The 24,417-nt window shown below is 45.1% G+C and overlaps 1 pseudogene across 1 annotated transcript in view; it reads left to right on the top strand.

The window, feature by feature from the left end:
- Window positions 1-24,417, top strand: part of LOC129561602 (serine/threonine-protein phosphatase 4 regulatory subunit 1-like) — a 74,569-nt pseudogene that overhangs the window by 27,567 nt on the left and 22,585 nt on the right. Inside the window, exons 4-12 of the transcript XR_016039071.1 lie at window positions 3,476-3,578; window positions 5,833-5,975; window positions 10,862-11,004; window positions 11,374-11,471; window positions 13,678-13,783; window positions 14,366-14,474; window positions 14,859-14,990; window positions 23,334-23,440; window positions 24,236-24,302. The product of XR_016039071.1 is annotated as a serine/threonine-protein phosphatase 4 regulatory subunit 1-like (transcript). The remainder of the gene's footprint in view (window positions 1-3,475; window positions 3,579-5,832; window positions 5,976-10,861; window positions 11,005-11,373; window positions 11,472-13,677; window positions 13,784-14,365; window positions 14,475-14,858; window positions 14,991-23,333; window positions 23,441-24,235; window positions 24,303-24,417) is intronic.

Raw genomic sequence — 24,417 nt, 5'->3', positions numbered from 1 at the left:
CACTCCAGTACTCTTGCCTAGAAAATCCCATGGATGGAGGAGCCTGGTAGGCTGCAGTCCATGGGATCGCTATGAGTCGGAGATGACTGAGCGACTTCACTTTCACGCATTGGAGAAGGAAATGGCAACCCACTCCAGTGTTCTTGCCTGGAGAACCCCAGGGACAGGGGAGCCTGGTGGGCTGCCGTCTATGGGGTCGCACAGAATCGGACACAACTGAAGTGACGTAGCAGCAGCAAGTATTGTATTATTTGTGTCCTCAAGTTCTTATAAGTAATATTTTGATTCCCTTTTGGTATAAAGTATTTTTAACATCCATAATGATTTCTCCTTTGACCAATGAGTTATTTAGAAGTATGTTGATTAATTTTGAAATATTTGAGAATATTTCTGTTACTTGATTCTGAGAGTAAGGCTTTTGTGGTCAGAAAACAAACTTTGTGTGATTTCTCTTCTTTAAAACTGTTGAGACTTGTTTTATGGCTCAGTGTCTACTCTTACTTGTTGAGTGCTTTACATGCGCTTGAAAAGAATGTGCAGTATTTTTGGGTAGAGTTATCCTGTCAACATCAACCGGGAAAGTTTGTTGAAAACATTGTTCAGGTCTTATATATCCTTATCTGTTTTTGTTTTCTCGTCCTGTCAGTTACCGAGAGGGATGTTGGGATCTGTGACTTCCTGACGTTTCCTAAATGAGCATATGTGTATGTGAGTGTTTTTGTGTACACATGTTGTACATCTGGAGAATCCCATGGACAGAGGAGCCTGGTAGGCTACAATACATGGGATCACAAAGAGTTGGACAAGACTGAGTGACTAACACATACATACACACACACACACATTGCACATTGATGTGTAAACATTTTTTTGTTAAGAAATGGGTTCATACTATATGTAAAATTATTTTTCTTGTTTTTTCTTTTTATATATCATGGGCAGCTTTCTAACTCAGTGCATTTCTATAGGTACCTTTAATAATGATTGTATAGTATGCCAGTGTATAGCTACATCCTAATTTATTTTAGCTTCCCTCTTCTGATAGGCACTTTGATTGCAATTCTTTGCTTATATAATACTGACTGATGGCTGACTTGCTAGAGGGCTCAGCGTGAGCCAAGTGCCAGACTGAGCTTCATGGACACAATCTCAAGATTTCATTTAGCTTCGTCACACTTTTCTGAGGCACACAGTTGTCCTGTGTTCTTTCAGGTCATCAGCACAGCTAGCAGTGAGAAGTCTCAAGGCTTATGCTCGTCCACTGTGACTGCTCTAGGTCATTCCAACATCAAGCAGCCAGGTTCTCCAAAGCGCTGGTGCCAGAGCGCCAATCTGTTTCTGTCTTTACTCCCTCACATTCTGTATTCACTGCAAGGTCTGTGCCTCTGCTCCAGGGTCCTCTCTGACCGCTTTCCTGGCTCCCCTTAAGAGGGCAGGGCCCCTGGGACCACTTGAGGCTGGATGCACTGCTGTGTATCCATTCGGTGGCCCTAAAGCAGATTGGTGATCTTAACTGCTTAATTTCCCAGGGGAGGCTGCCATCAGTGTGGTCCAGTGGAATGTAATCAGGGGCTTGACTGTCTGTTTCGGCTTCCCCAAAAGTCCCAGCTGCCAGATCTTGGCCTTGCATCCCAGGAGCGGGAGGTTGTGGGGGTGCTGTACACCTCTCCCTGGACAGACCTAGTCAGGTGAAATTTCCTCCCGGACTGCCTCTTTGCATTCCACGTTTCCATCTTCTTTTTCTGAATATCCTGGTGGGTTTTTGACTTCCACTGTTCTCCAGTGTATGGCTGGAAATGAAGCAGAGACAAGTATTATTTCTAGGTTGTCAGGGACCCAGAGGAGCAGGCAGAGAGAGACTCCTTTCCATTTGCTCAAAGACACCTCACAGGGAGTCCAGGCCCTCCTCTCAGGCATCCCACAGCCTCCAGGCCACTGTTAGCGACTGCTGATTGCATTGACTTCTCTCATCAGTGACTTTGTTTAAAATGCCTTTATCAAGGCATACTTTTCATGCAATAGAACCCACTCACTTAAAGCGTCCCCCGCAGTGAGTTTGGGGTAAATGTGTGCACTCACGTCGTGTGCACCCGTGGTCAAGGGTGAATATTTCCATCCTCCCTGTGTCCTTGTTTGTTCCCACTACCCACTCCCCTGTCTCACCACTGCTGACCCAAGCAACCACTGATCTGATTTTTGATGCTAAGGTTTTGCCTTTTTAAGAATTTCCTGTAAAAGGAATCACGTGGTGTGTAGTCTTCTCTGCCTGGCTTCTTTCACTTAGCGGAATGCATTTGACATTCTTTCTTGTTGTCCCCAGTAGTTCTCTCCTTTTTGTTGCTGAGTTGTGTTCCATCAAATGGATATTCTGTGTTTTGACAGACATGGAGATTTTTTCATTCTGTGAATGCTGCTAATGTGAACACTGGCGTACAAGTCTTTGTGTGGACATATGTTTTCGTTTCATTTGGGTAAATACCTAAGAGGGAATCTCTGTGTTGAATGATAAGTGTGTATTTAACTTTTTGAAAAACTGCCAGATTGTTCTCTGAATAACCTGCGCTATTTTGCATTCCCACAAAGTCCGAGTTTCTGTAGTCCCTATCTTTGCGCAACACTAGGTATTATTATTATAATTTTAGTTCTTCTTGAGGGAGTAGTGTTATCTCACTGCGGATTTTTTTGGTCTTTGTGTTTTGTCTTTAAACCTTCTTGTGAAGTAAGTTTAGGTTCATAGGATTGTTGTCAACGTCATAGACAGCCAGCATCCTTTAACACAGTGGTTCTCAAACCAGGGTGGGATTTTGCCCCTGATAGGCATTTGACAATATCTAGATGCCGATGCTGGGAAAGACTGAGGGCAGGAGGAGAAGGGGCCAACAGAGGATGAGATGGTTGGATGGCATTACCGAGTCAATGGACATGAGTTTGAGCAAACTCTGGGAGAAAGTGGAGGACAGGGAGGCCTCACGCGCTGCAGTTCCTGGGGTTGCAGAGTCAGACATAACTGAGAGAGTGAACAACCGCAGCAACAGCCATTTTTGATTGTCACATCCTGGGGAAGGGCAGCCAGGGGGCAGTACTGACACTCAGGGGGAGGCCATTTGAGATTGAGGTGGCCATCGGACGTCCCTTTGGACCTTTTCCTTCTGCATTTGCTGGTCACTTAGTCCCTCCTGCTGTCATGGGACCTCTTTTCCAAGTCTCTCTAGGCCTGAAGAATCTGTCCAAGAAGGAGAAAAAGGCTTTCTCTCGTGCACCTGGACAGTGTCGACCTCCAGAGACTGCCCGCCTGGAGGATACGGGTCCCCTTGCTAGAGGATGTGGACCCGTGTTGAATGACCGTCTTCAGACATCCCTTGAGGGGGTTTTCTCCCTCTGGATGTGGGTGCATCCTGATTGCACTACCTGCTCGGAGCACATGCCAGAGTGAGCAAATGTAACTTTGTGGACCCTTTCTCATCTCCACTGTCAGGTTATGGCCCAAGGGCTCCTTGATATCTTCCTGGACTTCAGTAACAATGCAGAAGACTTCCTAACAGTAATGGTGATCATGGTCAGATTGTCAGAAGATGCAGGTTTGTACAGGGACTGGAGGCTTCTACTTTTACCGTGTGCTTTTCCAGGAAATTGTGTATGAGCTTTGATAGCTAATTTAAAGTAAGACCTGTTTATTAATTGGGAAACTATATACAGTGTCTAACCATGAGTAGATTTTTGTCATGAAGAATGGCCTCTTAGTTGGCATCAGATTATCTTTATTTTTAGAAAATTAGAATGACTAAGGACATGGAACAACAGACTAGTTCCAAATCAGGAAAGGAGTATGTCAAGGCTGTATATTGTCACCCTGCTTATTTAACTTATATGCAGAGTACATCATGCAAAATGCCAGGCTGGATGAAGCACAAGCTGGAATCAAGATTGCCAGGGAAAATATCAGTAACCTCAGATATGCAGATGATACCATCCTTATGGCAGAAAGCGAAGAACTTAAGAGCCTCTTGATGAAAGTGAAAGAGGAGAGTGAAAAAGTTGGCTTAAAACTCAACATCTTAGAAAACTAAGATCATGGCATCCAGTCCCATCACTTCATGGCAAATAGATGGGGAAACAGTGGCAACAGTGACAGACTTTATTTTTTGGGGGACTCCAAAATCACTGCAGATGGTGACTGCAGCCATGAAATTAAAAGATGTTTGCTCCTTGGAAGAAAAGCTATGACCAACCTCAACAGCATATTAAAAAGCAGAGACATTACTTTGCCAACAAAGGTCTGTCTAGTCAAAGCTATGGTTTTTCCAGTAGTCATGTATGGATGTGAGTGTTGGACTATAAAGAAAGCTGAGCAGTGAAGAATGGATGCTTTTGAACTGGTGTTGGAGAAGACTCTTGAGAGTCCCTTGGACTGCAAGGAGATACAACCAGTCCATCCTAAAGGAAATCAGTCCTGAGTATTCCTTGGAAGGACTGATGCTGAAGCTGAAACTCCAGTACTTTGGCCGCCTGATGGGAAGAACTGGCTCATTTGAAAAGAACCTGATGCTGGGAAAGATTGAAGGTGGGAGGAGAAGGGGATGACAGAGGATGAGATGGTTGGATGGCATCACTGACTCGATGGACATGAGTCTGAGTAAGCTCTGGGAATTGGTGATGGACAGGGAGGCCTGGCGTGCTGCAGTCCATGGGGTCGCAAAGAGTCGGACACGACTGAGCGACTGAACTGAACTGAACCGAAGGACTCTGAATGCTGTTTGTCCTGGCAGTCAGGGCTTTTTGTATTTTGTGAGTTTTGCCAGACTACTGGTTGCTAAGAAATACCAAGTCCAAAGAAATCCTTTGGATTAGAACAATCTCAATCATTCATTGCCCTCACGATCTTTGTAGGCTAATCTTGATTTTTCTTTCTCTTTGTACCTCTCCATAATTGCTGTCTTGGAAGAAAAGCACACTGCCTTATGGTAGACACTAATCTCCTCCCTGCCGCCGCCTCAAACACACAGAGTTGCGCTTAGTAAGTTGAGTGACTAGTGGAGTTGCCAGTCCTGACGGCTGCTCTGTGCCCCACCCCCACTTATCCTCTGCGTGTATAATGACCAGTGAACAGCTTCAGAAAGTTTCCAAAATCTTAGGCTTGCTCTAGATTTTGATCATTTTACTAGAAAATAGAAAAATAAGCCTTTCATATAGCTCTCATATTAGTTTAAAATATTCATATGTTTTAATGCGACAAAATGCTTTTAAAAAGGCCCAAGTGGATGTTTTGAGTCCTTAAATGGATTCTCTTTGTAAATGAGTCACCATTTACAGTGCTGAAGCAATTATACATTTGTGTTAAATTTAATGTGGTATATTGGAGCTAGAGCCGCTCTTTTGTTTAATGCTGTGCCTCCGAAGTAATTGGGATGCTTGGATTGTGGGGGAGCACATTTATGAAAGAATTGTTTATAATATATACATTCTGGCTAGAATTTAAATAAGCACAACCCATAGGTCTGGCATATATGCTATTAGTTGTAATGGGTTTTGGACGCTGGCCCGGCACGCAGACCTCCTGTTCCTACCTCGATTTATATACGGCTTGTTGTAATAGAGTTGTCATTCTCTCTTCTTTTTATGTTTTTATATCGCCCTATAGCTTATTAGCTTTTTAAGCTTGTCTGTAGCATAAACACTCTAAATGGGAAATGATTTTTAAACTGCATTTGTCTAATTTCCTTGATGAAGTATTTTAGTAAGAAAAGCTTAGAAACATCCGTATATACTGTATAAGATGCTTGGCTTATTCTTATATAATTCTTTTGCTCATTTTTTGTTTTTTTATTGCCGCAGAGCCCACGATGCGGACTGAGCTGATGGAGCAGATTCCTCCTCTTGCCATTTTTCTATAAGAAAACAGATCAGATTTTCCAGTGGTGCTCTCTGAATACCTCATGCCAATCATGGTGCAGTACCTCGCAGATCCAGACAATCAGGTGTGAAAAATTACAACCTGAAGGTCTCTGCAGCAATTCTCTTTCGTCTTACTTTAGCTGATATTCATAATTCAGAAAACAGCTACTTAGGATTTAGTGACTCCAGAACAAAAGGTCTGTTTTTGCCCAGTTTCTTTAATCACATAGGAAAGTAGAAAGCATGCATTCTTATTATCATGAGCTATTTCTCTTTTTTTAAAAAAAAACTTTTTATTATGGAAATTTTCAAACACATCCAGTAGTCCGAGAGGTATTAAAATGAATGTCCACGTACTCTCCACCCAGCTCCAGCTGTCATTAACATTTGACCAATCTTTCTTCATTTTTCTTACCCAGATAAAAGCAGTCCCCAGACATTTCAACTGTACATGCATTAGTATTGCTCCCGAAGAAATACAGACACTTAAAAAACTCCCATAATGACAGCACCATTATCACAAGTATAAAAATTTTCATTGGTTCCTTAATAATATCATCTAATATCTAGTCCTGTTCAGATTTTCCCACTTTTCTCATACAGTTGCTTTTTGCAGATATTCTGTGCAAATCGGAATACTCCAAAGTTTCGTACACTGCCTTTGGTTGTTGTGTCTTTCAAATCTCCTTTAATCTGTAGTAGTTCTTCCTCCCCCGCTATTTATTTGTTTAGGATACTAGGGTATCAGTCCTATAGGGTTTCCTGCATTTGGGATCTGGCTGATTGCATTTCCAGTGCCATTTGAGATGTTCCTATATTCCTAGTGTTCCCTCCAAATTGATGAAGTCTAGAGGCTCAGTCAGACTCAGATTTTTGTATAGTGTAGTGAGAACACTTTTTCGATGTTGCTGTGTTTTCTTGCTGCATCAAATCAGGAAGCACAGAAGCCGTGTGGTCACTGGATTAGGTTCTGTCAGCCTTAGCTGTTTATGATAAAGTTCCTCATCGGCCTCTAAGCAGCCACTAGTGAGCCGTGCCTAGATCTAGGATTTTGTTAGAGGTTGCAAAATTGCGACACTCTAATTCCATCATTCCTTCTTTTATTTTTTATTTTTATTGAAGTCCAATTGATTTATAATGTTGTGTTAGTTTCAGGTGTACAGCCAAGTGATTCAGTTACATGTGCGTGCATATATATATATATATATATGCATGCACTATATATACTCTTTTTCAGATTCTGTCCCCCTATAGGTTATTGCAGAATGTTGCGTGCAGTTCCCTATGCTATACAGTAGGTCCTTGTTGGTTATCTATTTTATATATAGTACTGTGTATCTGTTACTATCATTCCTTCTTAATTTAATAGCTGGAATACTTCTATAAAGAACTTCCCCCGCAGCTTTGGTAACCCTGAAAAACTGTCTAGGGGAGACAAGTTAAATGCTTCACTATCCCCCTTTATCTGCCGGTTTTTAGAAGAATTAGTTGGTGTTCTTATAACCTTCAAGGTTACCAATTAGGTTTTGAAAATTTATTTTGAGCATTATTATGAACTTCTGTATCTTAACATATTAGATATGTCTTAACAGAGGACTAGTAACAAGTATCTCAGTCGTGTCCGACTCTTTGCAACCCCGTGGACTGTAGCCCACCAGGCTCCCCCGTCCATGGGATTTTCCAGGCAAGAATACTGGAGTGGATTGCCATTTCCTTCTCCAGGGGATCTTCCCGACCCAGGGATCGAACCCAGGTCTCCCACATTGCAGGCAGACGCTTTAACATCTGAGCCACCAGGGAAGCCCCTGGGATTAACATATGTCTTAATCCACCGTAATTGTTATTCTTTTTGATAATCAAATTGTCCTAGTTTGACCAGCGGTGGAACCCTTCAAGGTGGCTTCTGAATCTTCTTAATGTGACCCAGTAGACTTTGCTACTAGCTCACTTCTACCTGGAATCAGCCATTTCTCCAAAAACCCTGGTTCCTTTGTGAGGGAAATGATAATATGAAGCCAGAACGTGGATACCAGAGGTACTCACTGTTACAAGATTGGTCATGGCTTTTAGTGACAGAGCGATTTATTTTCTTAAAAAAGAAAAATTCCTCATGAGTTTATATTGATATTTCCTACTCAAATTTAGGATTATAGGGCTTTTGTACATGTGTGCTAAATTGCTTCAGTCATGTCCGACTCTTTGTGACCCCATGGACAGTAGCCTTCCAGGCTTCTCTGTCCGTGGGATTCTCCAGGCAAGAATACTGGAGTGGGGTGCTGTGCCCTCCTCCAGGGGATCTTCTCGACCCAGATATTGAACCTGGGTCTCCTCCATCTCCTGCATTGCAGTTAGATTCTTTACCACTAAGCCACAGAGGGCCTATAAGGGCTTTTACTTACTTGATTTTATATTTGTATCTTTTTATTTGATTGTTTTTTTTACACAGTATAAATCTGCCTTCTTAATGGTATTTATGTGTGCATGGTGTATGTGTATCTAAAATAAAAATAGCAGTATTATTACTAACAGCCTGGTAGAATTACTGAGTATAGTTTATGATTTCTCTGCAGTTCTTTTTGCTTTCAGGCTCGTTCCTGCTGGAGATGCACAGGCATATTACTATCACTGTGCTTTAAAGTCACTTGCACTAACACTTCTTTTTGTGGTTAAGCTGCCATCTTGATAACACAGTTAGGCTCATTTGTTTTCATTTATTTTTCATTTTGAGGGATTGCTTTAGCTTTTACATGTTGATTTGATTTAGATGTGTAATTATTTAAAATGTTTTTACATGATTCGAAAGTCAAAACTGTAAAAGAAAGTACAATTAGAGAAATCTGATTTCCACTCCTGCCTCCCTCACCGTCCTCTCTCTCCCCGCCACGGATGGCCATTTTTATTAGGTTTTGGTTTATCCTTGCCTTTAAAAATTACCCACACACAAATAACTCACAGCAAATACGTCTGCATCCTTGTACCCTGTGCCGCCTTGTTCCTTTCTCAGACGTGAGTAGAGTACTGTACCTGGCACTCTGCCCATGGTCTTCCCTGTTGCCGTGGGGTCCCTGAGGTTAGCCCGGGGTCGGCTGGGGAAGGCATCCTGATGCTTTCTCCGTCATCAGAGGGCTCCACTGTGCTTTACCCTAGACCTGACGCTGTGTCTGCCCTTTGACATGTTAAAATTGTTGCAGCAAGTAACCTTGTGTCATTTCTATTTCTGTCAGTTTATTTGGGGAATGGATTTCCACAAAGGCTAAATGTATTTGCAATTTTTTACATGCCAAGTTTTTTTTTTTTTTTTTGGTTACTGTCATCGCCAAGAAATTATGCACTTTAAAAAAATTGGTTTTATTTATTTTATTCTGGCTGTGTTGGGTATTCATTGTGGCCCATGGGCTTCTCTAGCTGTAAGGGTAGTGCTTAGTTGCCCTGAGGCATGTGGGATCTTAGGTCCCCGACCAGGGATCAAACCATGTCCCCTGCACCGTGGATTCTTAACTATTGGACCACCAAGGAAGTCCCAAGAAATTCTGTAGTTGTGACTTGTATTTCCTCCTTTGATCCAAGCATTTTTAAATGGCAAATACTCCCCTCTAACTATTAGACAATGTGCTAGGATTAGGCATAGGTTTTAAATAAGTAAAGAAGTCATCCTTTCTGTACTCTCCTAACATCAGTATTTTGATTATTTTTGCATTTTCTCCAACAAGGGCTTACTTTTTTTTTATCCTCCTGCATGGGTCTAATCATAATGGGATGCGGTTTCCTCCATCCGTTCATTTGTTCAGACAGCTTCTGAGTGCCTATTATGCGCCAAGCCTGGCGCTGCGTGCTGGGGATGAAGAGATGAGCAGGACAGGTTTTCTACCCGAGGAAGCTCGTCTGCGTGTCGCAGACATTATATGTCTTCATCATCTCCATATTTTTAATTTTGTTTTGAATGCTTAGCTTTCTTTCAGCTTTTTTCTTGTCCTGCAGACACAGTGAGCCTCATAAAAGGTGCAGTTTTATTTTTCTCTTGGTTTGTTTTCCCTTTGGATGCATTCTTAAAAATGAAGTTCTGCTGGGGTGGGGGGAATTTGACAGTCGCGTTGACCTGTGTTCTGTGTCATGGTCACATATTTGATTCCAGACCAGGGAGTCAGGGACTGTGGTGTGTTTCAGTTTTTTTTTTTTTTTTTTTAAGATAATTATTTATTTTTGGCTGTGCTGGGCCTTCTCCAGTGCAGGTGAGTGGGGGCTGCTCTCTGCAGTGTATAGGCTTTTTGCTGCAGTGCCTTTTCTCTTGTTGCAGAACATGGACTCCAGAGCGCAGGATCAGTATAGCACAGGCTTATTCACCCCATGGCATGTGGGATCTTCCCGGACCAGGGATCGAACCAGTGTCCCCTGCATTGGCAGGTGGGTTCTTAACCACTGGACCACCAAGGAAGCCCAGGGACTGTGGTTTTGATCCTAGGCTTGAGTGTTGTTCCTGACACTCAGCCTGTGTCCCCTGAGGAATTGTGTCCACGGCCAAGAGTGAGCACTGCTTGCTGTCAGCCTGTGCTGCTCACGCACCCCCACTGCCCTGGGTCACCGCCCCCGCCCCACCCTGCCCTGGGGGCCCCACAACTGCCTTCTCGAATGGAGATGCCATGCACTCTCTCACCCTGATTTCCCACCACCCTGAGCTTGCCCGCCCTGGAGACCTCTGTCTCCAGACTCCCTCCAACCTTTACTTCCCGTTGTTCCTCAGCTGCTGCCTCTCTCAGCCTACCCACCCTTTCGGCCTGTCTCCACCATCAGTCTCCATGTTTTCCCTGTGGGCTCTGCTTCCACGCTCGCAGCTCTGCCCGCCCCTCCCCAGCCCGTTGCTTCTTCCATCCCGGTTGCCGATGGTGCATTGATTGGTGCCGTCGCAAATGTATGGGCTCCAGTTGGCGCTGGAATTGCGGTGCTGCCGGCAGCCCTGCTTGTCCCTCCTCAGCTGCTTTCCACAGCTGTGGCAGCTCTTTCAGACCTCCACCACTTCCATCGAGCCTCTTCCGCTCGCCCTGCCTCACCCCTGGCCCCTGACCTTGCCTTCCCCTTCCCAGAGAAGATAGCGGCCTGCAGTCTGCATCCGCTCTCGTGAGGAAGGGAACCACTGTTCACTTTATTCAGTCCCCCAGAGCCACACCTGGGGACCGTCCACATCCTTCCTCCTCTCTCCTCCCAGGTCTGGTTGGACCCAAGTCTCCTTTGTTTCTGTGACAATTACAAAACCCTGTGAGGACACCCCCTCTGCTCCCGCCTGTCATCTTTAAACACAGAAATGAGATGTAGTCACAACTTACTGAATAGTCTTCAGCCTCCTTACAGCCCTGAGGCACGGCCCAGCCTCCTCCATGGGCCGGCCGTCCCCAGCGCACTGTGGACCCTGCAGGCAGCCAGCCAGTCCCTCCGTTCTGCTCATGCTGACCTCCCTGCTCCTTCCACACCCCTCTCTGCTCCCCACAGCAGATATTACTCCCCGCCCCCTGCCACAGCCACCCCGTTGGCAGGCCCGCAGGTCCCCAAGGAGGCAGAGATGCAGGTTTTGCTGCATGCGGCAGGGGGTGTGCCAGCTCCCATCCGGCCTCTGCATTTTGGGCCTGCCTGCAGTTCTCTGTTTCTCATCAGGTCCTTTTCATGGCCAGTGAACATGCAGTGACTCCTGTGAGGTATGAAATTCACAAAATTGGGCATGATAGCAGTATTATCACCATAACTGCTGCGATTGCCAAGAGCTGCAATTTCTTGAGCTCTCACCTTGTGATGTACACTGTCTTGTTTCCTCTTCCTACCCACCCCAGGGAGAACGGGCCCACTGGGAGTTCATCCTCGCTTTAGAGGTGAGGAGGCCAGGGTGCCAAAGTGTGCGCTCATGTGTGTTGGGAGTCCAGGCTCCTGAGGCCCATCTGGTGGAGGACGGCTCTGGGATCGCCCATGGTACTGGATATCCTAACCAGTGGTTTCTCTCCCATCCTAGACTCTGACTCCCTGACACCAGGATCTGTATCATCTTTATCTCTGTGACTGGGCTCAGGGCCTGGTAGCTGGTGGATTTTCAGAACTGTGTTGGCTGTGAACTCTCCCTTCAGTGATGTAGCTGTCCTGGGCTACTTGTCTCTGCTCAGGGTAAGAGACGTCCCACCCTGCTCTCCGGTCTGATGTCTTCCTTCCCCTCTTTGGTCCCGTCTCTCGTTCATAGCTTTTCAGTCTCTCCCGTTGGCTTTTCTCTTCTGCTTATAATCATACCTAAGGCTCCCTCCTTTTTGTGGTCTTGACTCCCGAGTGGGTGCACCATCACTCCTTTTCCAAGAGTCTGTGCTGCAGCCGGGACCCCCTAGGGGGCTCCTGTTCAGGGCTCTGCTCTGCGGCTGGTGGTACCGAAGCCAGTGAGAGGTCTCTTCCCATGGACTCAACGAATCTCATTCTGAAATCTAAGGTTTTTTACTTTTTTTCAGAAGCAGTTTTAATTTTTTTTTAATGTTATAAAATATTTTAATCATGTGGGAGGATTATGTCATAAACACCCATATACTCACTGCTCATATTCAGCAGATGTTAACATTTTGGAGTTTTGCTTCAGACCTTTTTGGTTTTGTTATTGGTCACAGATATGGTAAGAACCACAGTGGGCCTTCCTTCACCCTGGTCTCCCTCTAATGTAGGAGACACTGCCCTGGCTTGGGGTGTCCCTCCCACGCAGGGCATGATGGTCGCAGCGCACATGTCAGAGGCCCTGAATAAGAGAGTGTGTGTGGACACTGGACGCTGACCTTGCGCCTCCCGAGCTCAGTGACTGGCTTTCCCTAGACGTGCCCTGCACCACGTGGAGCTCAAGTGCTCCAGCGCCCAAGCCTGTTCTCTTCACCTTCAGTCTTATCTCTCCTGTTTTCTCCATCTTGGGCAGAGAGCCTGAGTCCTCTTTGGGTTTCTGGGACCACGTGCATGCAAGGGCACCTTCTCCTCTCTGTCCACCACCCGTGAGTCCATGCCTGGTCAGAGTTAGAAGCGTCACTTTCCAGGAGCCCCTCACCTGCTCTCAGCATCTAGAACCCTTGGGGTTTCTGCACTTGCACCCTCACTGAGGCCAAGAGGATCTTGTTGCGCCTCTGCTTTTCTTCCCTGGACTCCCTGCCATGCCTGAGTGACCACCACAAATATCAGTGGGACCCTGGAAGCCTTACCCATCTGATTTCCCTGGCCCTTCAGCCTTCGCTTTGCCATCCAGCCGCCACCCCCATGCTGTTCTCCGGGACTTCTCCCCAGGGCTCATTTCTGCACAGGAGTGTGCTTCCTCTCCTTTCTTCTTGCTTGGTATATTAGTTTTCTGGGGCTACCTGAGGACTGTGTTGCAAACTGGGTGGCTTAAAACAACAAAAGTTTATCCTCTCACAGTCCTGGAGGCCAGAGACCAAGACCCTGGTGTGGTCCAGTTCATGCCTGCTCCGGAGGCTCCAGGGGCTCCATTTCTGCCTCTTCCAGCCCCTGGCAGCTGCTGGCTTCCTTGGCTTGTGGCCGTGTCACTCCAGGCTTGGCCTCCATCTTCACACGGCCTCTCTCCTCTTGCGTCTCTCTCCTCCCATCTTTCTCTTCTGGAAACCCCTGCAGTACAGGTGATGACATGCCCACCCTGATGACCTTGGGTGACAGCAGGATCGTCAGCTTAGTCACATCAACAAAGAGCCTTTCCCCAAAGGTCACCTTCAGAGATTCCAAGGTTTGATGGGGACAGAATTTTGGGGGGCATCACCCTTCGCCCTACCACCCTGGCAGGCTTCTCAGTGCCTTCGACGTCTGGCTCCGCCCCTGCTTGGGGCTGCCCCCTGCCACCCCGGGCTGCTGCCTCTGGCCTCTCAGCTGCCATGTGGGACTGTGGCGGGTCGGGCACTTCTGCTTTGTGGTCTGTCTTGTCCCCATTCTTGGCACGTGCTAGACACTCAATAACTGTGTGACACCTCAGAGTGATTGAGGGCTTTCCCTGCCTGTAGGGATACTGAGTACTGTCACGGATGCTGAGTAATACAGATGGGGGTCCCTTCCCGGCCCCCACCCACTCCCCCTGACTTGCTGCAGCGGCTGCCTTTCTGGCCTTCCCGCCCCAGCCTTTCATTGCCGCCACTGCTGGAATGATGTTTCTAAAACACTGTTTTCATCCTGTCACCTGCTCAGAAACTTGGATGTTGCAGCCTCCGGGGCTTCAGTCTCTCAGGCTTGCCCCCCAGCCCTTATAATCACCTGCGACTCTGCCTGGCACATTTCTGGGTCCTGTTGCTATTTTCCTGCTCTCCGTCACTGCGATGAGCTGCCTGTTTCATTACTTGCTCCACAAATTGGAGCTTCCTGAGCTTTCATGTCTCCAAAAAATTCTCTTTCCAGCTCCTTAGGAGCCCTCTGAGCTCTGGTGTCTGCCCACCTGGTGTAGAGGACAAGGGACAGGTAGCCCTTCCCCCCTCCCCCCCAGCTTTCCCTTCTCTGGCCTGAGGAGCATTAGCCGAGAGGCAGATCCTCCTGGCCCACGCTTTACAGAGTGTCTGGGGACAGCGCTACCTTTCCACCTGCATGCCGGCATGGTACCCCGCCTCCAGTTTACTCTCTGTAGTGGGAAGTCAAGCAGCAACGTGTCATCATACAGGGAAAATGCGTGTGTTTGTGTGTGCGCATGTAGAGCTCTTGCATAGGAGATGTGAAGGCGGAGTGGGGCCTGGTTAGGCCATTAGAGTACAGCTGGGGAACCTGACCCACACGGGGAGGTGACATGTGACCTGAGGGCTAAGGAGCAGCAGGTGCCATTGGCAGCCTAATCTAAGGCCTTAGGGAGGAAGGGGGACCAACGGAGACCTGCGAGCTGCAGGGGAGCAAGAAGGGGCCGGCTCGGCACTCGGTTGAGGAAGTCTGGTCTTGATCCTGAAAGCACTTGGGCTCACACTGTGCTGCCCCTTTTCACCCCTTCTTAGAAAGTCAAGTCAGGAGGTGCTGTTGAGCAAGATCTCATCTTTCAGCACGACATTGAAAGCAAAGTGTGCCCAGTGGGGCTGGTGCTATTGGCCCCCAGCGGTGACGATGAGTACAAAGCAGAAGGCGTGAACGTTAGTCTGTGTGGGAACAGCAGCCCTATGTCTCTGCCGACTGTCCCAGAACTTGGCGTGAGTGTGACTTAGAGCGTCCTGTGCATACAGCGGTGACCAGCACTGTTCCCATAAATGAGGCAGCTGGCAATGCGGACTCGGTCAGAGGCAGTTCACAGTTCAGATCCAAGTGATCATCCTTATACCCAGATGTTTCACAAAGGCAAAACTTGGGACTCAGCGTGATTCTGGCAGAGGAGGTTTCTAGGTAAATCCTTGAGCCACCAGGGATCATGGGCCCCTTTTTCCAAAGTGAGGGCCCGAGGTGGTATGGGAGATGCTTTTAGGTGCTACTTGGACAATTAAAAAAATGGAGTAGACGTGGATGTCTGTTTTATAAAGTAAGATGAGACTAAACTGGGCATGTTAGCAAATAAGACAGAGTCTCTCTGGAGAAGGCAGTGTCCTGTTCATCACAGTTTGGGAAACAACATGGTATCTGTGCTTTTACCAGTAAGGGTATACAATGAAAGGATGAGTGTAAGCACTGAACGTCTCCTGCTTTTAGTAGCAAAGTTTGTGGTATCCTTGGGTTTGTAATATTCTACACCCATTATGAAGTGATTATATAAGCAAGGACTTTCTCCTTGCTTCCAGAGCCCTTATTCACAAATGAGCTGCTGAGGAGGCAGTGCTGGCCTTCACTGGCCACCCTTGGACTAAGAGCCCAGCTTGTCCCTGTGCTTATCCTTCATGGCTCAGGGGAAGGTCATCCAAGGCCACCTTGTGTTCTGTAGCTGCTGCTCCTTCCCCAGGGACTCTGGTAGGTGGTGCCACACAGTCCATCCCTTTGTGTTGGCATCACAGAACTAAGGGTGGTGCTAGAGATAAAGAACCCGCCTGCCAGTGCAGGAGACTCAAGAGATGTGGGTTCAATCCCTGTGTTGGAAAGATCGCCTGGAGGAAAGCATGGCAACCCACTCCAATATTCTTGCCTGGAGCCTGGCGGGCTACAGTCCATAGGGTTGCAAAGAGTGGGACATGACTGAAGTTGCTTAGCATATACACACAGCCCAGAAGTAAATAGCTCCAGGATTATCCAAGCATTTCAAGGGAAATGCACAGGGATTTTAAAAATCTTAAGCCTTAATTATGAGTACAATAAGTTATAGTTGTTTCCTTGGTTGCAAAAGAATGATGTTCAAGAAAGGAATTCTAGTGTGGAAACATTACACACCATGGAGCTAAAAATTTGTAATACAGCATCAGAACATTCGATCATTATTCTTCATTTATGTAAAAGTTGTTCTCAACTATGAGTTAAAGGTCCTGCTTTTTAAACTAATTTAATTTTTTGCCGAATCCATATGTTTATAAGATGAATCAGGCTGAAGAATAATTGATTATTAAAATTCAAATTCTCCAGGGTTCTTTTATAAATTTCAAGTTTCCCTGTAAGAAATTAAATTTATTTTGCAAAGTGAACCTAGATAATATCATTTAGTTGGGATATCTGGCAGCTGAGTGGTGAACTTTGCCAATTAGATCTTCGTTTTCATTTGAAAGTTGGCTAGGCGAGTTTCCAAGGCTACAACTGACAACCAAATACCTTATCCCTAAAGACTGATAATAGCATGACAAATAATTCTAAAAGTGTTTTTGCATGATTTTTATTTTGTTTTGTTTCCAGCCACTCCATTCTTGTCAGCAGTATTCTTCTATTTTTTTTTTTTTTTGGTGAAAATATTTGGAAAATATAATGTCTTCAAAAAGCTCTCTTCACATGTCACTTGCAGAACAAATTAGTTCACATAAATTGTATTTTTCATTCCAAGTGGGTTGCTGATTTCATAACTTGAAATGTGCAGGCTTTTAAACGTGGCTGCAAAAAGCAAAAATGATCTTGACCTGTGCCCAGGTGGAGGCATATCTGCGTTTTAGAGGACATCTGGAAGGCTGCCCCTTCTCTTCCCTTGGAGCCCCAAGGGGAGCAGGATTTGGGGTGCCTTGCCTGGCCTGTGTATGCTTGGGTCGGACTCAGAGGCTCCCTCCCTTGTTTCTTGGAGGCCAGTCTCACTCCTTGGGATCCCAGAGCCCTGGAGCACAGAGGTGCAGTTCTCTTTTTAACGAGGAAATAACAGTAGGATAGGAGTGGATTTCATTCTTCAAGGAACAGAGACCATGTGTGTGATTGGCAGAGCTGCCTCGGGAAGACAGGTTCTCATTTAGCCAGTCTGAGTGACACCTTGAACACTGTGGCTATCGATGTGTATTTGTGAGGAGGTGATAGGAGAGAAAAGAAGCAAATTGCAGCGCTCTGATGCTCTTGTGTTTTGGGCTTTCTTTGCAGCCACGTGGTGTGAATATTGCTACATCCGTGTGTTCACAAACACATGCACTCTCAGAACAGTGCTGTTTTGAAAAGATTGCTTCTGCTCCGAGGCACCTGCACGCCTCCATAGACAAAAACATGTGTCTATTCATTAGACTTTACATTCTCTCTGGAAGTTACAATCAGTCGATTCTGAGGCCAGCGACCATCGTGTACACATGACTGGGAGTATCAGAGCTCGCCAACTGGATGCGTCCTGGGCATGTTAAGACTGAGTTATGCAGTGCAGATTATGTGGTGATTTCCTGAGTCCTGGTTTCTCGCATAAACACGGTTTGTTTCATGAAGTCTATCTAATATGCCGGGTGACATTAGCTGCTCCCTCCTTCACACAGTCAGAAGGCTGGGGTTCCTATCTGTCTTATGTCATTGAGCAATCGAATTGCAAACTTCATTTGTTTATTTCTCCTTTGAAATGGTGCGCTTCTTAAACACAGGTGGCTTTCTATTACCGGCACCCAGCACAGTGCCAGGCCCAGAGTCAGCACTAAATAAATGTTAGTTGTTGAATGAATGAATTGGTAAAACCTGGAAGCGCCGTATCCTGTAATTATATCTCGACAGCATAAACAGGCCACCGGAGACCAATTACAATTCCTCTTGTTTGCAGGAAGGCCATTAGCATTCCGAGATTATAACTAATTGTCAGAAGCCTATTTTTCTCTCCCAACACGTTTTTGCATTAAGGCTTCCTCATTTTTTTGTTGTCATTCCTATTTTTAAGCTCATTTTTATTTGTGCATTCATTTAAAAGGAACGTTGCAGTTCCCCGCTGTAAAGAATAGCTGGGTCCCAGCAACAATGTGAAGGTGGTCATTCTACACACGTGGTTCCCAGGGCCAAGGGAGTGTCATGTCTCGTCACGCGGTGTGCTGACTTTCTAATGATTGTGAATTTGTTTTGTACGGGCTGTAATAAGGTCCTGTGGGTGTGGCCAATGGAGAGAGTGGATGGAGATGCCGGCCTGTTGCCCGTTACCCTGGATACGGAGCCTCGTGTCTCATTTCTGTGGCTGTCACTCCGTGAAGCTCTGCTGAGCACCGGATCAGTAATACATGTCTCCTAAGTCCTGAAGACACAGCCTTCTCATTATTTGAGTTGTGGGGCTAGTTCCCTCTCCCCCAGCCCCACCCCATTTGCTTCTCTTTTCCCTCTTGTCTGCTGGGTGCAGATTCCAAATAGAATAGCTGGTGAACTGCTAACCAGGAGCTTGCTTGGCTATAAAATACATAAATAAATGAAGGCAGTGCTGTGCAGTGGGCAGAGCAAATGAGCGAAGGGAAGTCCTTCCTTCTTTCTTCTTCCCCTTTTCTTTTCTTTTTTTATTTTGAGGATGGGAGAGTTCTTTAAACATTTTTTGGAATAATTTTTCATTCTGTCTTAATTTCAAACTTGTAGAAGAGTTGCAGGAATGAACTGCTGTATACCCTTTGTCCCACTTCACCCGTGGTTTATATTTATCTCTGTTTAATCACATACTCTTTCTTCACACATGTGTGCACACACACACACACACATCTCTATATATATGTGTGTGTATATATATATATATATATATACACGCACATATGTGTGTATATTTTTCTGAGCCACTTGAGAGTTAATTGGAGACACTGTTGCCCCTTTACTCCTAAATATTTCAGTGGATGTTTCCTAAAAAAAAGGAAATTTTCTCTTAAACATCCGTAGTACATCGATCAAAATCAGGCAGTTTAACCCTGATGCAATACTAATATGCCATCCACGGTTCATGTTCCAGTGTTGCTGTTTGTCCAGGATCACCCCTGGTACCGAATGGCTGCACGTCCTTGTCTCCTGGGCCTGAGATGGATGTGGAATCTTTCTCTGAATTTTGTAACATGAACATGTGGAAAAGGGACAGGGCAGTGCTTACGGTGAAAGAAGAAAAAGTGAAAGTGTTAGTTGCTCAGTCATGTCTGACTCTTTGCAACCCTATGGACTGTAGCCCGCTGGGGTCCTTGGTTCATGGGATTTTCCAGGCAGGAATACTGGAGTGGGTAGCCATTTCCTTCTCCAGGAAATCTGCTTGACCCAGGGATCAAACCTGCATCACTCACGTTGCAGGCAGATTCTTTACCATCTGAGCCACCAGTCTCCCAGTTTACGCTCGTCTGACGTTTCCTGGTGACTGTAGAGTCCAGCTCGGCATTTCTGGTGGGAAATGTAGGGTTGTGCTCTTGTGTGTCATATCAGGGGGCCCAGGACTTCGGTTTGACCTAATATTGGTGATGTGAACTCTGGTGACTTAGACGGAAGTGGTGTCTGGCAAGTTCCTCTGCACTTCTTTTCCCCTCTGAATATAATAAGGGGAGTTACTTTGCAGCCACACAAGTTTGTTGTTCATCAAACTTTCACCCACTCCTATTAGCATCCATCAATGATTCCAGCTGACATTCTGCTGTGAAGTGTCCCTTCTCCATTATTTGCCAACATTTTGTTGAGATTTTCACATCTATATTCAAGAGGACTATTGTAGGCAATTTTCTTTTCCTATTATGTTTTTGTCAGGTTTTAGAATCAGGGTTATTCCAGCTTCAAAAAATGAGTTGGGAAGTATTCCCTGCTCTTCTATTTTCTGAAAGATTTTGTTTAAGATTGGTGTTATTTTTCCCTTAAATATTTGTTAGAATCCCCCAGTAAAACTTCTGGCTCTAAGGTATTCTGAGATGGTTTTTGATGACAGATTCAACACAGATATGGCCTGGTCACATCTGTTATTTCATCTGTGTCATTGGGTAAGTTGTATATTTTCAGGAACTTATTAATTGCATCTGAGTTATTTATCGGGATAAAGTTGCTTACAATATTCCCTTATTCCTTTACTCCCTGGGAAGATCTGCAGTATTATCCCTTCCATTTATGATATTGGTAATTTCTGCTGTTTATTATTTCCTTCCTTCTACTTACCTGAGTTCAATTTGCTTGTAGTTTTGCAGTTTCTTAAGGATAAAGCTGAATTTTTCTCAATCTAGCTTCTTTTCTACTTTAAAGGTTTAAACCTACGCATTTAACGTTAATGTCTCTGTCATGCATTGGCTCTTGCTAAAAGGTGACTTTCTGTGTCACTGGTAGTAATCTGTATCTTGCAGTCCACTGAGACAGGACGATTACTATATCCACTCCAGCATTCTCGTGCTTACTGCCCATCATAGTGTATCAGTTTACATCTGTTTACGCATATGTCTATATGTGTCTTTACATTGAAAATGTTCTTCCTTTCGTTGGCACAGAGTTGGGTCTTGCTTTCATATCCGATCTGAGAGTTTCTGCCTTTTAATTGGAGTGTTTATTGCACTTATGTTTAATGGAATTATTGATACACTTGAATTTAATTCTGCCACTCTTTTTGTTTTCCATTGGTCTCGTTTGTTCTTCTGTTAGTTCTTTCCTGCCTTCCTTGGGCTAACTGACTATTTTTGTAGTATTGCATTTTAATTTCTCTACTGAGAATTTTCAAAAAATATAGTACCTTGCAGCAACACAGTTCCCTCACCCCCCCTCCCCTGTGCTGTTGTTTTCACATACATTATGGCATGCACATTGCATGACAATCCTGGTAATATATTACAATTTTTGATTTGGACAATTCTAAGTTTTGGAGCAAGTAAGAAAAGAGAAAAAAAATTCATAGCCTTTTGTACCCACATTTTTACCATTTTTGATGCTTTTGTTTCCTTTCCTTGGTCTGAGTGTCCATCTGATGTCATTTCCCTTCAGCCTGAAGAACTCACTTTAGTACTGTTTTTAGTTTGGTTGGCTGCTGACGAAATCTCTGTTTTCATCTGAAAATGTCTTTTTTCTTTTGCCTTCAATTTTGAATGATAGCTTTACTGGATATAGAATTGAGGTTTGTTCTTGTTTTTCCTTGCAGCACTTTAAAGATACCATCCTGCTGTCTTCTGGAGAGGTCAGCTGCCATTCATATCATAGCCCTGTGTAGAATATCCTTTTTCCTCTGTCAGCTCTTGAGATTGTTCTCTTTGTCTTTGTAGAGTGGGTGTTTTTCCTGCTTTGTGTTTCTTAAACTCCTTGGATTTGTATGTTGATGCCCTTCACTTAACTTGGGCAGTTTTTGGCTATTGTTCCTTTAAGTGCTTTTTAAAATCTATTTTTTCTTTCAGTCCAGGACTTGAATTACATAAAATTCGGACCCTTGATATTGTCCCGTTAGGTGTTTGAGTTTCTGCTTATGTTTATTTTTTTTAAGTAATTTTTCTGTCTGATGCGCAGATTTGGTGATTTTCATTGCTCTTTTTTAAGTTCAGTGACTCTTTTTGTTACCTCCAATCTGCTGTTAGGGCTCTCCATTACATTTTTTTTTACCATAGTTATTATGGTTTTTAGTGCTGGAGCTTCCATTTTTGACCTTTTTTGTAGTTGACATATCTCTATAATGTAGAGATTCCCTGTATGTTCTTTATGCTTGTATTTTATTTTAATCCTTGAATATACTTATAAAAGCTCCCTGAAAGTCCTTGTCTGGTGCTTGCAACATTGGGATCATCTTGGTGTTGGTTTCTGTTGACTGTTTTTTTCTTCACTATGGGTCATTTTTTTCCTGTTAACACATAGTTAGTTTTAATTGAATGTTGTTGTTGTCTGACCAAGCAACTGTGTCTTGGTCAGAAGTCTTGATTCTTTTTTATAGTTTCCATTTCTTTGATGAGATTTCCTATCTGTTCATTTGTTATGAGTATTTTCCTTTTAGTTAATAGCTCTTCACTCACTAGAAAAGACTGATGCTGGGAAGGATTGGGGGCGGGAGGAGAAGGGGACGACCGAGAATGAGATGGCAGGATGGCATCACCGACTCTGTGGACATGAGTTTGAGTGAACTCCGGGAGTTGGTGATGGACAGGGAGGCCTGGCGTGCTGTGATTCATGGGGTTGCAAAGAGTCGGACACGACTGAGCGACTGAACTGAACTGAAAGTCCTTTTAAAGTTCACTACTTCTAACATCTGGATCTTCTGTGGATTTGTTTCTACTGACTGAGGTTTTCCTTGAATGTAAGTCACATTTCTCCATTTGTTCTCATGTCTATGAATTTTTATTAGCTAATGTATCTTCTTGACGGAAGAGTGCAGAAACTCTGGACTCTTGTGTTTTTCCTCTGAAGGGTGTTGACTTTGTTCTCGAGTCTGCTCTCTCTTCAGCCCCGAGCAGCTGACACCACACAGCTCCTCCTGCCTTCCAGCTGTTGCTTCGCTCTGTGAACCTTACCGCCTCCCCAGTGCCCATGTGCTGCCGAGATCAGCTTAGAGTTAGAGTAAGATTTAATCTCAGGCAGGTGGGGGCTTTCCCTTCTCTAGCTCTCTTCCAGGATTTCTTCCTCACTTTCCAGCTGCTCTGGTCACCTCTGTCCTCTGACTTCTAAAGCCAGTAACGCGGCAGCTTTTAAGTTCAGCTACCCTGCATACTGGTGCAGAATGAGGGGTGCCCTGGGCAGAAAGACAGCAGCAGGCCATGGTGCATCCAAGGTCTGCTCCCTTTTAGTCCTGCCAGTGTTTGGTACGTCTTTGGTGATGGCCTGCAAGCCAGCTATTCCTTTATATCCCACTTTACCAATATTTGGTTTGAGTAACAGGACTTCCCATCTTTGAGTGTTAGTTTCCTCATCTGGAAAAATGAAGATGAATGATACTTATGTCGTAGGTTTTGAGGAACGTGAAAGAGGGGATGTACATAAGAGGTTCATGTGTGTGTCGGGCACACAGTAGGCATCTGGTAAGCGGTAACTCTCAGGCTTTAGACAGTCTGAGTAAGAGTTTAAAACTGTTGGCCTTCTATTGATGTAACTTGACAAAATGCAAAAGAAGGTGTTTTCTGTTTTGACTCCCGGGGTATTCTGGCAATATTTTGAATATTCGCTTTCAGAATCTAGTTAGTGATCCATGTGAGATCTGTGCTGTGGTATCTCAAGTGACCCGGGATTTTTCTTATTATTTGTAGATAATCTGCAAGCTGTCGTCAGTGCTGAGCAAGAGCACAGTTGAACGCCTGCTGTTCCCTCGATTCTGTGAACTGTGTAGCTACGGGAAGGTCTTTCAAGTTCAGAAGGTGGGATCATGTGGTTTCAAAACTCAGAAAGTTAAAACATTCAAGATCGATTCCTTTAAAGTGCCTGGACTTCCTCAGTAGACACAGTTTGGATGAAAAGCATGGCCAGAGTGAACCGTGTAAGACAACAGTGAATACCGCTGCCAGTTCTCCCTGCCACTTGGGCCCCGTGGAGATTCAGGGAGGCACAGGAGGGAGAGGCCTGCTGAGACCTGTCGGCTTGTGCTTAGATGCCAGGTCAGGCATGCAGGGCCTCTCACTGTCTGGGCTGAGGGGCTCTAGGACCCTCTTAGGTTTGCCGTCCATTCTGAGCACTCCCTGCTCTGCCCTCCCCTTTTATGGCTGGTCACTTGGTTGTCAGAGTCTTCCTTCTGAAGGCCATTGCCTCCCCCCGCTCCCCCTCCACAGCAGCCTCCCCCTCCACCTTGCTGTGCAACTGCTTATCTTCTCTATGGCCTGTCCGCATGACACGATGTGGAGCCAAGGAGACAGGGCTCATTTGCCATGCAGAGAATGTTAAGGGTCTCTTTTGCTCTATTGCTAACTAAATGCATTATGTATTGAGACAATTAGGAGCCAGAACGTCCTAGCATGTGGTGCTCTGTGTAAATCTTCTGTTTCCAATGCAGCAAAGGCACCTGGGTGGTGCCGAGTGGGCACCGCACTCCGTAAGTGCTTGTTAGCTGCCCGACCAGCAGAGTAATTGCTCTCAAGCTTCCTGCTTGTTGGTTTTCACAATTTGTTAAGACAAAAAGAAATCTGAGAATAATGAGCCTGTGTTTTGCCTTTTTTAGGGTGTGTGCTACAAATTTTGGTGGTACTTGTCACGCTGTCAGACAAGAAGGCCTTGAACAATTTTTGGTACATGACATTTTGCCAATTGTAATTGCCGACGCACATTTTACGGCACTTTTGAAATTAGTGGTAAAGTTTTGTCTTTATGAGCCGGTTACTTTGGAACAGCAGCTCACTTTTG

Source organism: Moschus berezovskii, chromosome 15 (assembly GCF_049115385.1).
Source record: "Moschus berezovskii isolate FMDL1 chromosome 15, NW_MosBer_1.0, whole genome shotgun sequence".
Lineage (NCBI taxonomy): Eukaryota > Metazoa > Chordata > Mammalia > Artiodactyla > Moschidae > Moschus > Moschus berezovskii.
This window is presented reverse-complemented; position numbering and strand designations above follow the sequence as displayed.